General features: G+C 51.6%; 1 long non-coding RNA gene across 1 annotated transcript; it reads left to right on the top strand.

Annotated features, from left to right (window-relative positions):
• Positions 1-708: 708 nt before the first annotated feature.
• LOC119113813 (uncharacterized) lies at positions 709-5,126 on the top strand. The gene is made up of 3 exons (XR_005095968.1): positions 709-924; positions 4,444-4,635; positions 4,940-5,126. It is a non-coding gene; the product is annotated as an uncharacterized LOC119113813 (long non-coding RNA).
• Positions 5,127-14,510: the final 9,384 nt, after the last annotated feature.

Below are 14,510 nucleotides of genomic sequence, written 5' to 3'. Positions count from 1 at the left end.
AAACTGAATGGGCTTCTACATTTGTATGTACTGAAAGATAACAGGACCTGACGAAACCTTGTTTGTTTAAAGAATTGTCCAACATTCAAATGTTGTATACTGCTCTGCTATTGCAATTTTCATCTAAGTAAATAGATATTATTAGTTCATCGTTTGATTGTGTCATAAAGCATCATGACTGCATCTTCCGACGGACCGTCATTCAGGCGAGAGAACCACAAGACGCCGTCAGCAGCGAAGTGCGAACATGACCTAAGCACATGGCGTCCTCGGGACACCGCCTGATTTTGGCACAATCGCGAACAAATTAAGCGCCCGTCATTTCTTTTCTAAGAACACAGCGTAGCCAATGGGGTGTTGTGTTTTACGTGATTTTTCATGCCTGAATATATATTTTGGATGAATAATGGCATGTGCTGAATAAACATGGGATGCGCGAGTAAAACTGGACAAAGCTAGGGAAAAAGTTTAGCTCTTGAAAATGATATGGACGTGGATATAAGGACCAGATCTAAACGGTAGCTGTCTTAATTGAAAACTAAATACAAAAAGATGAGACACTCTCTTCAACCGGCCTGAACCTATGAACGTCCCAATGAGAATGGGAAATGTTAATAGGAGGTGGCATATGGCTCATATCACGTGCACCACTTATGACTTGCTGAGCGTACACAAAACACGCATAACATAGTCAGCGAACGATAGCGGGCAGCCATCTGGGCAGTGACGAACATCGGCTTGTTTAGACTTGCGAACTCGATTCCTAACTTAACTGCACGCATGGCTTTATTCCTCGCCTGAAGCCCCTGACGCGTTACCGTTGCTTGTTTTCTACACGCATGATAGCAAGACGTGACTGAGTCGTCCACCAGAAATAGTGACGATATCCTACAGGCTACATTTTCTCATCGTTCCTTAATACGGGTCAGTGCCTAATGCTCTAACATGTTCAGGCAACTCGTGAACTAAGATGCGCGTTGTTTTACATCCGCCCGCGTTTTGGTGAGAAGTATGAATGCAGCTGGTGGCAATTCGTCCAAAGAAACCTTTGTTATCTTTGAGAGTGATCCGGTCTGATATGATCAAGTAGGTATGTATTGTTTTGCGACGTTTTGTATTAAGCGTGCGTTTGTGACTCTATGGAAAGCAGTTTACTGCATATTGGTATGTCAAGGCTGCAAAACGCCGCGAAGCTATTTTAATCACATTCACTCTACACATCATGCATGCTGTTTATTAGTATCTGCACCCTGTTGAGCTTGGAAACATGTCTGAGCAATGTCACATAGCGCTGAACCCATAGTTTCAACATACGCCATTTCTTTTTTCACTGAAATACAGCGGGGAAAACGGAGGAAATCATAAAGCCTGTGGCAATCTTAATGCTTATGTTTTTAATACCAACCATCTCATTCTGTGTCCCACATTAAGGAAGCGCGGAGCTGTGAGAAATATGGTATAGGCCTGCTCGCTCACATGCTAGAATAATTTTGCTCCAGCGTTGTCGTGATTGTCCGACGTGAGTGTGGGTTTCCTCTCGTTGAGTGATGGGATCGGTGTTGTACAAATGCAACGCTAGGTCAGTGCTAACTCGATATAAGCGTCGTGCTTTTACACGGCGTTCATGACATCACGTGATATATCTGCCAGTATTTTACACTGGCGTAAAACTAGCACATTTGATTGAACAGCTCTTGCTGTGTTCCTTAAGCTTTTAGCGATATATGGTTGCGCAATATTCCCGCTGTCTGCGCTGCGTTCCGATCCCATCTCGGTTGTCATGTGGTGCCAAATGTAGTTTGCTGACGGCCATGTGTCATATAAATGTGGTTATTCTTAGGAAGCAAGCACCTTCCACACCGCATCAATGTCGCTCATAGGGTTGTGACACATAGTTTGGCCCCGGCGGCAAGTTCACAGCAAGTCTACGAAATGCACGGGACAATCGATGCATTGCATGCTGTAATAGTTTGAAGCCAGTTTCCAAACCTGTGCCAAAATGGCCCTGTCGTGAAATGGCACACCGCAGCCTTGGCAGTCGTCGAGTAATTCCGCGCAGTTCCTTTATGATTTCATGATTTAAAACTGCTTCGACCGACACGACGCGGCGCTTGGAGCGAAGAGCACGGAAACTGCTCGCGGCTCTGCACTCAGCACGGGCATTGGCTCCGGCTCTGCACTCTCCTATAACAGAGCGCGGATGCTGGCTCCGGCTCTGTACTCAGCGTCGGTATTGGCTCTGGCTCTGCACTCTCCTGTAACAGAGCGCGGATACTGGCTCCGGCTCTGTACTCAGCGTCGGCATTGGCTCCGGCTCTGCACTCTCTCCTAACAGAGCGCGGATACTGGCTCCGGCTCTGTACTCAGCGTCGGTATTGGCTCCGGCTCTGCACTCTCCTGTCACAGAGCGCGGGCATTGGCTCCGGCTCTGTGCGCTTTTCTAACAGAGCGCGGATACTGGCTCCGGGTCTGTACTCAGCGTCAGTATTGGCTCCGGCTCTGCACTCTCCCCTAAAAGGGCGCGGATACTGACTCCGGCTCTGTACTCAGCGTCGGTTTCGGCTCCGGCTCTGCACTCTTCTGCCACAGAGCGCGGGTATTGGCTCCGGCTCTGTACTCAGCGTCGGTATTGGCTCCGGCTCTGCACTCTCCCCTAACAGAGCGCGGATACTGGCTCCGGCTCTGTACTCAGCGCGGGTATTGGTTCCGGCTCTGCACTCTCCGGTAACAGAGCGCGGATACTGGCTCCGGCTCTGTACTCAGCGTCGGTATTGGCTCCGGCTCTGCACTCTCCTTTAACAGAGCGCGGATACTGGCTCCGCCTCTGCACTCTCCTCCAACAGAGCGCGGATACTGGCTACAGCTCTCCACTCTCTAACGATCGCACCTCGCCTATTCTGCGCACGTCTCCGTCCCCCCGCCCGCCGAGGGCGACGGCTCGTGCCACCTGAGCCGCGGGCCCTCTGGTGAGCTGCCGCCAGGGCGCCAGGCTCTGCAGCAGCAGGCGGCCGCCGCGCTCCGGCGCTAATTCGGTCGAGGCGGAGCGGGCTCGGGCGCTGGGGTATCTTCGCTCGCCACGTGCTCCCAACAACGAACTGATTTGTAGCCGCCGGGCTCGGCGCAGAGGCGGTGCCAGTGACGTTGTCGAGGGGGTTGATTGGTGGCCGCGGGGCTCGGCACAGAGGCGACGCCAGCGACGTTGTCGAGGGGGTTGACTGGTGGCCACCGGGGTCGGCACGGAGGCGGTGCCAGCGACATTGTCCAGGGGATTGATTGGTGGCCGCCGGGGTCGGCGCGGAGGCGGCGCCACTGAGGTAGTCCAGGGTGGCAGTGATTTTAGTTCCGATTCGCCTTCACCGGATCTGGAGGCGTTTTTGCGTGCTGGTGAGATCCACTTCAAACGCACTTTACTGCAGGCTCTAAGCGTTAAGCTATAAAGTTGTGTGTGCGCTATTGGTCTCGAGATGAGTATTATGTGCGACTGGTTCTCTTGTGTGATAATGTGGTCCTGCGTTACTTGGTTCAGTGGTAGTGGGAAATGTGCTCTGAAATGACTTGTGCATTATGAGTTCAGAGTTCTTCCGGTGAGTAATCGTCCCTAAATATGCCAGAAAGTACTGGTCAAACCGTTAAAACATGTTATAGTGCCGACATTGGTGATGCTGACAGTACTCAGTGTGTCAAGCTGTGTTTATAAGCCGTTGTTGGCAGTGTCGCGCAAGGTTAAACAAGCAATCCCACGTGACAATCGATGCTTAACAATTACACTTCCGGGTTCCGGTGGCATAATGCCGAAAAACTAAACCTGACGGCCTTTCTTTCTTATGTCAAGAATGATTTAGTGTACACCCTACTAATCTAGTTGCTTGTAACTGGAGCCGCATTTTTTTCGGGTCTGCCAAGGTTGGTAAGCGTCTGACACATCAGAAGTTCTCCGATGTCACAGCGACATCGAACGCTGCCCCAAATACACCTTTGTGAAGCGATGTAAAGCGAAAGACAACGGAGTCACGTACTGCCTGATGTGACGTCGTGGTGAAGATCTTACCTCATTTGACAGTAGTGCGTGGTATTGTAAATTACTGTCAGAAATTATCCGGCATGACAGCTTTGTCAAAGGTTTGGTGATGCGACCATAAGTTGTCCGATGCGACAGCGGCATCAAGTGTTTTCTTAAATGTTACGAAGAATGACGGCCCAGACCACAGGCCATTGTGGTCGGGAAGCAACCCACGTGGTATAGCAATTATCACCTGAACATGGCCTGCTAACGGCCTGCTTTGGTACTCCAGTCATCTTTTGACACCCAGCTAATACGGCCTTGTGACCCGACCAAAGCCTCGCGTTTCACAGCTACCCTGTGTGCCAATGGCAGTTCCAGATTTGATGTGATGCCGACCATGTGACCTTGGCGGGTAACCGGGTCGTCTGGTTTGCCGGCAGGTCGCGTCCAGCTGAGCCGATGCGGAACCTGACCGAACCGGAAGCGTGACCTGACCTGACCTGAGCTGAGCTGAGCTGACCTGCGGGCGGGTGATGCATGTTTACGGTTCTGACCGCCACTGGAGAACTCGCAGGAGCGAACCTTTATATCGACGCCATTCTGCACAATGTCACCAGCGTGCTGAAAAACGAGTGCGTTTGGGGACGCGGTTTTGCTATTAAATGGCAGCTGCCAAACCAGGGGATGGTGCCAGGCCGTCGTGCGCTATTCTCGTCTCTTGTGAAGGAGAGTTAGAAGGCTTTGTTTCACAGATCATCGATGCATTGAAAACACACCTGCTACGTTGTCAGTGCTGTGCTTTCCCACTACTTCTTCATAATACTTAACTTTAAACTTTGTCGAGCATTGCTTATTCTCACACAGGCTATAATTGCATTTGTCTGTGTATTCTGGATCTCTGTAATGCAAACTGACATTGATATCGTCGATTCTCAGTGGAGAGGAGTTCCTCTCAATTCCCGACCACTCGATTGGAAGCGTACATCTGCACCAGGGCCAGATCTCGGGGCTCGACACCTTGCGGCGAAAAGGTCAAGCTCGAATGCATAGCGACAGTGATGGCGCCACCATAGAGGCCAAGCTTGCGCTGGAGCAAGTCCGCCTCTGCTACGACTATTCCGCTAAGGTGAGCTGACGTCGGGGTACAGCTGTGGCATAAAAGCATGAAGAGTGTGGACAAGGCTATGGTAGATTTAAACAATACTGGTGCGTGTGCAACGTGATCTGAAATAGCCTCGTGCGGGGGGGGGCCAACAATTTTTGATGGAGATGGGGACTAATATCGGCCAGCGCAGTTACTTACTTTGAAATTCAAAATTTATCCGGGGACGAATCAAATCGTGCTTAAATAGGCACGTAGAATCTCGCATGGCTCAGCTCCGGGGTTTTTCCGAGCCCCGAACACATTCGAAGGAAGGATTGCCGTTCCCACGCTGTCGTCGTCATCACTGGGGCTTTACAGCGCCCTCAGCTGCTGTGGCTATACCACCTAGCATGCCTCTCACCGTGGCAGGAAGGGCGGTTACCGCGGGATATCCACAGCTCAGTCCATATCAGGCCTGGTGGTCTTTTGGAATATAGCCTGAATCGCATCAAACCTGTTGAGAAGACAGCTGTTTAAATATGTAACAATGCTGGGTTGAAAATGTGTTTTTTATTATCAAAACTCAGTTGAGGCACTAATCGTCATGCCTAGTCTCTGAGGTACGGTCGGCGATGGGTAAGGATAGTATTACATAATGCACTCTCATGAAAGGCACCTGTAGTCAAACTGTATCAAGGTGCGCTGTGAACTGAAAACATACGCAAAATTGCAGGTCTGCATCTAGTTGAGTTCCAAAGCTTTTGTTAAAAAAAACACACACACACGATGGTAGAAGCGGTGATAGCACGTGATGATGTTTGACGGATAACCAAGGTGCGGAAATAGCATTCGTACCTGGGGAATTAAGAATCCTGTATAGAAGCATATGCACTATGATTCAATCTTAGTTTTCACTTTTCCTTTCCCGAATTTTGTTATGTCCGTATGCTGCAGGCACGTGATGATCTCATCACTTCCTAATCCGGCCTTGAACTCCAAGCACGGAAAGCATTGAATGTGCTCGGCCAGTGTAAAGGAAATTATATCGTCGAACGGTCTCTTGGGAGTCCTAGGAACTATGTGCTGGCTTTGTAACTATGCAGTCGCGCCGATGTGAGGTAACTTCATCATGGTAAAAGTTGGAGATATGAGCCTGTTAGCCATAATCTGTATAAATAATATTTTTTTTGCCTGCAAAAGGGTTGCTAGGGTAGGGGACTGCCCACTCCCTATCTGACGTTGGGAACACGTCCCCCTCCCGTCCCCCGATGGCGCCGCACCTGGCCTCATGGTTAAAAGATCACAATCATCGCGCCCATCAGTAATGGTGTTTGTGCTGCGATGTTTTTGGCGCCGCATGAGCCCGAAACACTGCTGTCGACAGCAGAGCGGAAACATTGAAACGACGTCAACAACTGGTGACAAACACGAAGGCTTCTTGACAGGCAGACCCTGGGGCGGATCTAGCCTGGAGTTGTTGTTTTTTTTTGGGGGGGGGGGCAACCGTTCGTCGCCAGCTGGCTGGTTCAGGTTCCGAGGTTCAGTGCATGGTGCCTCTCGCGAGTACCTAGTAGGGACACCATTCAAAACCGAAAAAAAACACCGAAATGCTTTTGAATCTTAAACAGAAGTTAAGAGGAAACAGGTAAAACAGTTTATATTAAAACGGGCGGTAAGTAGACGAAACGTTTATGAAGTCCTGGGAATTTTTTTTTGGAGGGGGGGGGGCAAAACACACTTTCAGAGGTTTGGGGGGCCATGGCCCCGTGTCCCCCTCCCCCCCCACCCCCCAAGGATCCGCCTATGGGCAGACCCTGGGCTACTAGCATACGTTGCGGGAAGGAGAACAAACGTTTTCTTTGTCGATTTTTTCGCTTTGTTGAATTCTGCTCGGCCGCAAGATATTAATTACTGCAGATGAGAAGCAAGCATGGTGTGTGATCTGAACGGGCGTGATGGCTGGGTGGTTGGTGCCCTCGGATGTCACGTGATGGCTGGGTGGTTGGGCGTGATGGCTGGGTGGTTGGTGCCCTCGGATGTGACGTGGAAGCCTGGGCAGGTGTGGTAAAAGTGTTTTTTTTTTTTGTCACCAACCGAATTTCTAAGGACAAAATTGTCGCCAGCAGCGTTACGCAATACCATATGACAAAAACGGAAATGACGTCCATGCCCAGCAGAAATATCAGTGACTGGAGAACTTTCGGGGGGCCGGAATGGTCCCTGCATGGCTAGACAGACCCTGTGAGAGCAAGACTCATGCGAGACAAGAGAGGTACTAAGCTGGCTGGTAGCCTTGAGCATTTATTGAACTCCTGAGTTGTCCGGTGTGCCTCTGACCGGTCTGAGAATCTATCGAGCAGCCAGTAGGACTCTGGGGCGATGGAAGGACCGGGCCCTGAAATGTCAGTCAGAGAGTCTCTTGCGAACACCCTAAGGCGATGAAAACCTCTGTTTTTGGCCAGAGACCATCATCAACGAACCGTGGACTCCGTGTCGGTCTGAGTCCTGGGAGCCCATTTCCCAAGAAAGGACCAGACTGGGACCCGCGACTCGCATTGGTTGTGACCCCTGCAACAATGAGGCCCGTACGCCGGTCAGTTGCCCACAGTGCCTAACGGAGGGTTCTGTGTTGGTAAGGGTCTTTTGGAGTGCTTATGCTCTCTCCTATAATGCTGGCTTTAAGGAAATGTTCCGCCATTGAATATATTGAAGCAAGCATAAGATGTAATGAAATCTGCTAGCTTCGTGATGATGAAATCAGCTAAGTGTTGATATATTCTAAGGTGGAAAAGACTGCTCTAGATGACAACATTTTTCAATTTTGGTAAATATGCTGATCAATACGTCATTGTTTGGTTGCGTCACGGAGCGTTTGTGTGATGTTGAGGTGCTACTGAATCAGTCGTGGGAGACTGCCACACCAGCACTCACATGTAGTATTTTAGCTCGCCGAAAGATGGCAGTGGCAGTGTTCAAGTGTTAAGTGTGTGAAAGTGTTCGTTGAGCCAAATATCGTATAAGGCTAAACGTATACGGAGCACAAAACTCTCCTCGTGTTTTGTGGAGGGCCAAGAATAGTAAGACATTCTGAAATGTTGAAACGGAATCCGAGGGCTAGCTGGCATTTCCGAAATATTCGCTCCTCTTTTCCGATCACCATTTTGCGATTTGACAGTTGTGTGTTTTTCGTTTCTGAAAGGAGAAACTCCTTGGCTCCGCACTTTGTCTTCAGCACAATAGCCTGCTGCTTCGTTTCTCCTATGATAAATATTGACTAGGGTTCGCCTCCCCCTTACGAATATTTTGGCTGGGCTCTTGTTTCACCCGTTGGTCGAATGGGGGTGGGGGGGGGGGGGGGGGGTGGGAGGGGGAATGTTGGTGATGCCGCATTGTTGCAGAAGATTACCGCCTGAGCAGTCTGACTTCATGTGCCTTGCAAATATTGCGGCAGCTTTTCTGAAAATTTGTATGCTGATTAGTGCTGAAAATGACATTGCAATGTGATGCGTGTTTGCAAAGTTCCCCCATCAGAAGCGTGAATGGGTGAGCCGGGCCGAGCCAGGTCGCCGAAGCTACACATTTTCCGGTCATTTGACTCGAAGACTCACTGGCCGGCGGTCACACTCCCAACAACCGCCAACTCCTACATCTCCTATCGCTTCGCCCATCGCACGCCGCAGACGGCGCCTCACTTTATGTATATATTAATGTATGTAGCTGGTCGCCAATGGAGCATTGCTTCACTTAAGGTCAGCGTTAAACCGCATCATAGCGTGCAATGCCTCTTTAGCATAGAAGTGCGTGCAACAATATATGAGAGATGGTTATAAATATGAAATGTTCGGCATACTTCATTGCCTCAGATTTGAATGCTTGTCATGAAAACTCGACGAACAGCATGAAGCCGACACAGTGCGTGAAGGTGGTATACTTGCGCGTTGGAACAGCCCATGACAGTAGTGCCAGTGAATTATAGTGACTTGTTTGCCTGCTGAAAGCGTTTAACAGGAAGCCAAGCCGACAATAAATAGTATTTGCTGTGGGTTCTTGCAATCAGAATGTTGGCAGCGTATCTATCAATTGTAGTTTATGCATGAAGGGAGCAGACACAGCAGAAAAAACGTTACAAATTTATTTTCGAGACGCGGAGAAAACATAAACCGGTGACATGAATTCTCACACAACAATAAAAGCACAACAATGGTGAAAACACCATGTTTACATCGCGCCCTGGCTCACACACTGCGCCAGTACTTAGTGGTAATGAGCTTTGCACCGAAAAAAAGTGTTTCACAAGTGCACCGATGACATTTTTGAACGTTGTCTATGTGCGCTAATGTTCTGAACGCTGTCTGTGTGCACTAATGTTCTGAACGTTGTCTATGTGCACTAATGTTCTGAACGTTCGCACTTTGAGGCCAAGTCTTTACAGCTATGCTTGATAATTTAGAACAGCTGGCAGAAATGAAACCTTACCATCGGATTTCGGAGAAGACACCGTATCTGCTTAGAATGGCAAACACAAGTACTCGTATGTGTATGCGTGGAAGTTAATCAAAAATGACCGCAGAGTAAAAGCACGTTGAAGTTTTTCGGAGTGTCTGTGAATGTTCGTCTCTGGTCTCTTGCTTTGTTCCGGTGCTGGCACAGTGCCCTGTGAAGAAGGAGCGTGGCTTTTCTGGGCTGAGCGCGGAACCGTCTGGGAGCTGGCTAACCACCCCCTGTACGGGGCCAAGAAGTGCTTGTGCCACATCATTTTCCGCCACACAAACTGTTGAAGGATACCCAGCAGCTGTGTATTATCTAGCCGAAGAAAGGCTGCAAGTCGGAAGAGAAGCTTACACAAAATCTACGCCTGTCAGCCACCCAACTCATTCGGTGATTAAGCCTTCAAAGCCTGGCATTATCTTATGCTGTACGCTAAACGCACGGCCCACAAAGCTCACCGACCTACATGGGAGACGCGTTTGGCCTTGAACTGACTGCAGGGTACAATGCCACGCCCCTCGATTACCTAATAAGAAGCCCCTGAGGCCTGGGGGTCGGTTGCGCAGCGCGGCTCAGAGGCGGAGCAAGTCATTCAGCGAGGGGCGCCCGCTCTTAGTCTCGGTCGTTTGCCGGGTTCTGCCAGCGGTCCGCGCCGTCTGGATCTGTCCAGGGTCGGCCAGACCTCCCCTCCTAGAGTTTAGTGGTCATCAGCCCCCCCCCCCCCCCGTCCCCGCCCCCGGACCCGCTTCCGCAGGGCAAGGAACCTGCGTACGCGCGTGCCGTGCACTGGTACGGCCGCCGCGGGAAGCCAGACTGGGTCGCTGCCGCCGGTGCCGTAAGCTAAGTGGCTCTGAAGCCCGCCAGTGCCGCCGGACTCGCCACAGTCAGGCGTCCAGCGGTCAGTGCGGCTGGCGCGGGCGGCAGCGGCGGCATCTCGTGGGCAGCGGCGCCAACACCTCGGTTGACGACAGGAAGATCCGCATCCAGCCTGCACGACTTCGCAAGGGTTGACCTCAGCATGACCTCCGGGCCGCTGCGACTGGACTCACTCGTGCGCCTGCCGTCCGTGCGCTCCTCGATGCGCGCTGGCCACAGCCTGGCGCGCCGCCTGTCGCGCAGGGACAGTGACACCTACGGGCGTCTGCGCGAACCCGTGCTGTCCCGCGCCTGTGCGACCATGACCCGGGGGCCGGCCGCCGGCCCGGACGACCCCATCGGCCGCGCACCCGGGGTAGGCCCGGGCGCGGCCACCCCCAGACAGAGGGGAGGTCGGAATGCGTCGCTCGAGACACAGATCTCGGATGCTGACGAAGCAGGGGCGGTTTCCAACGCGGACAGATCCGAAGCAGGCGCCAGGCAAGTCCATGACGGGGATGCTTCGTGCAGAAGTGCCGCACCATGCGGAACCCCGTCAGCTACCGTTGCTGACGTCTCGGTATGCGTGACGTCGTTCAATGTTGTACCAGTCGGCGGCAACTCGGCGGCAGCTGACCGCTCTATCAGGCCATCACCCAGCTGGGTTATCGAAGAACGTCCAGTGGTCTTTACCCTGGGCGAGACCATCCTGGACTGCTCCCTTCGCCGTTCCAAACGCCCCGCCCAGCGACTGCCCTGCAGCCAATCAGCGCTTGCTGTGGTCTCTCACGTCACGAGAAGCTCCGGGTACCCGCTGTTTCTGACCGAGCCCAGCACGGAACCCGAAGGGGACGGCGACCGCACCCCAGATGCCGGCGACGCGTGGCGCCTCGGGCGGTCAGAGTCGGAAGTCTCCTCAGGAAGCGGCGGCGACGGCGAGGTCGCCGAGGCCACGGAGAGCAGCGCCTCGGACTCGGGCCTCGGCGCCACGTCCGGCGACGAGACGGACGGGTCGCTGGGGACAGACGGCGTGGAGCAGCTCCGGCCCGGCGCGCACTGCGGCCGCGACCATAGCCGACAGCAGCAGGCGACCCTGGGGAGAGAAGGGACAGAGTGGAGCGAGGAGCGGAAAAGGAGCGCCGGCGCACTGGCGAGCCGTCTGCCAGGCTTCGGCAAGTCCGTCCGAAAGGTGAAGAGAACGGTGAAGAACATGTTCAGGTAGAATGGAGAGGGAGCGAGACATTCTTGTCGGACTGCAGCGGGCGGTGGAGCGTTTAGACAGGCTGAAATGAGCCGCCTATGGCAATGGTTTGTCAGAATGAGCCGATGGGGATGCGCTATTTTGAGCGGACGATGCACGGGTTGTTATTTAGTTTGACTGATGACATCGTGAGCGTGAATACGCTGGCCATCACGGGTACAGGAGCGTCGTGTCTCCTTCATGTCCTTGGTCGCTCCAGACGCCCTTCGCGTTTGACGCAATCAGTTAAACATGCCTTGTCTGGCAAGAACGCATCAGTGGCGCACTGGGCCCTCTCGATGTCCGTTTCGTTCGAAGATGAACGTTTCAGGATGAGGAATTGACAACGAACAGTGCCGCGCACCAACGATAAATGTCTGGTTGGTTTACACGGATGTGGTTAGAGGGTTCGTTTTGGTGGTCATACAGGCATTAGTGTTAGATTCGTTTACTCTCTGATGTATAGAACATTTGTTGTTACGTGTTTACCTTGCGACCACATAATATTTCGGCCAAGAAATATAACTTACCCAAGCCGTAGTGACACCGTTTTATCTTGTTTTTGCATCCTAATAACCTCCGATAGCCGAACGTGAGCAGAGATGCCAAATGATTTTGGGATGCGGCTGAAAAATGAAATCCTAGGGTTTAATAGGCTCATTGTTTAAAAAGTAGCCAGAAATAAGATCAGTTTCCTTCATCTCTTTTATGGAGGTCGTGATAGACTGGATTGAAAATTTATATCGATGTTTGATAGGACATTTACTATTTGCGTACATGTTTTTGAATCCTGGCCAAGATTTGCTGTTTTTCATACCGCAGACTGATGGGGGGGAGGGGGTGATGCGACCCCTTTGCGTTTCCAAACTGAAGAAGACTGAGCGGAAAGCACCAGTTGATTAGTCCACACAAAATATCGCGATTTGTGCCAGTTGTATGTTGTTATGCTAATAATTGGCCCCATTATGACAGGTCAAAGATCGCATTTTCGACAAAATCGCACTTTTCGGCTTTGCAACATCATAATTACGAGACCATACATTGCAACGACTCAAAACTTAACCAGCTCTGTTTCTTGTTTAGTTCTGAGCTCAATTATGTATATTTTCATATGTTTTAGCATACATTTATGATACGGCTCTGTTAATGTAAGAATGTCACCCGCCGCGCCCGTTCCGGGGCATCGTCGGTTACATCAACCCCCCGGGCCCGTTCTGCGGCATCTTCGGTTACATCCCACCCGCCCGTGCCCGTTCTGCGGCATCTTCGGTTACATCCCACCCGCCCGTGCCCGTTCTGCGGCATCGTCGGTTACATCCCACCCGCCCGTGCCCGTTCTGCGGCATCGTCGGTTACATCCCACCCGCCCGTGCCCGTTCCGCGGCATCGTCGGTTACATCCCACCTGCCCGCGCCCGTTCCGCGGCATCGTCAGTTGCATCCCAGCCGCCCGTGCCCGTTCCGCGGCATCGTCAGTTGCATCCCAGCCGCCCGTGCCCGTTCTGCGGCATCGTCGGTTACATCCCAGCCGCCCGTGCCCGTTCTGCGGCATCGTCGGTTGCATTCCACCCGCCCGCGGCAGCCGTAGGTCGCCGTGCAGCGTTCCCCAAAACCGCCGCCGTACCAAACCTCGCTCGCAGAGAAGCTAGGACCACATTTTGGGTGTCAAAATATGTGGAATGAACACTCCATACGCATCTAAAATTTTGGCGTGACTGCACGACCAGCTGGAGATGTGTACTGAAAACACCTTAAAGAGGTTGCGCCAACTCCCAGCCGACTGCTGCTCCGTTCGATCTCGCACGGCATTTCTGCCTTGCCATGGTGGAAACAGAAGCAGCGTCTACTGGAGAACAAATCAAATAATGGCTAACTTTCTCCTTCGCAGACAAGCTCTTATACGGTTGAATTAGATGTCGGGTGTGCCATAAATTTTGTGTTATTTAGAGCCTTCTTTTCCCTCTTTTGTGTGTTTGTTTGCCGTGCTAGTACGCCATCAGATCGCATTGCCCCGGCATGACAATGCACCCATCACATTGTGCGTCCTTAATGTGAAGATTTCATCTTAGCTGTAAGGTTTTGCCACCAGAATTGTAGAGTTTCTCATCCGTAACCCTAATTCTTTGCTGATCATACCTAGAGCAAAATAAAGTAGTGTGCCGGAAAACAATACGTGCTTTTATCGTACCGCATAAAAACATTATTCCGAACCTGTGTGAATGTATAGATTTTTAAGATCTGAGCTAATGCCCAGCATTACTTGTTGTGTGAGCCCTGATCCCTGCCATCCGAAAGTGCAGTGCCAGGTCAACGGCTGTATTAAGTGGCGAAAGTTCAACGTGCCAGAATGCTCGGCTCGGTTCGTCCAGCCTTCTGCAACCAGACTGTAAGTGTGGCCACCGCCACCGGCTGAGTGCCATAGCTGTCCAGGGCAAGTAGCGAGTGCCTAAAGCAACTCAAACCGACCACAGCACGGCTGGGTGGATCGGAAGAAGGCGCTCTAACCATCTGAGGTATCGGGACGGATAAACAAACAGTCCTGAATCACAACCAATCCATCCTTCTGATTTGGACGAACACGTGACAACTAACTTCTTTAGCTCCTGACGGAATGAGGGTGAAAGAGCGGGGCAGTTGTGATACATACCAGAAAGAGTGAAGGGCTCATTGCAAAATTGAGCGCTAGAAGTAAATATTTACAACGCAGCGATGAAAATATGACAGCGGCTGTCATGGTTTCACCTTTTGCAGAGTTGTAGAATGCGACCCATGTGATCTTCTACTGCACCACTGGTCGCAACAAATGTGTTGCTTTATACCGAGATAGCATAGAGGCTCTAT

Source organism: Pollicipes pollicipes, unplaced genomic scaffold (genome assembly GCF_011947565.3).
Source record: "Pollicipes pollicipes isolate AB1234 unplaced genomic scaffold, Ppol_2.1 Scaffold_7262;HRSCAF=8765_pilon_pilon_pilon, whole genome shotgun sequence".
Lineage (NCBI taxonomy): Eukaryota > Metazoa > Arthropoda > Thecostraca > Pollicipedomorpha > Pollicipedidae > Pollicipes > Pollicipes pollicipes.
The sequence above is the reverse complement of the archived record's forward strand: the minus strand, read 5'-3'. Positions and strand labels throughout refer to the sequence as shown.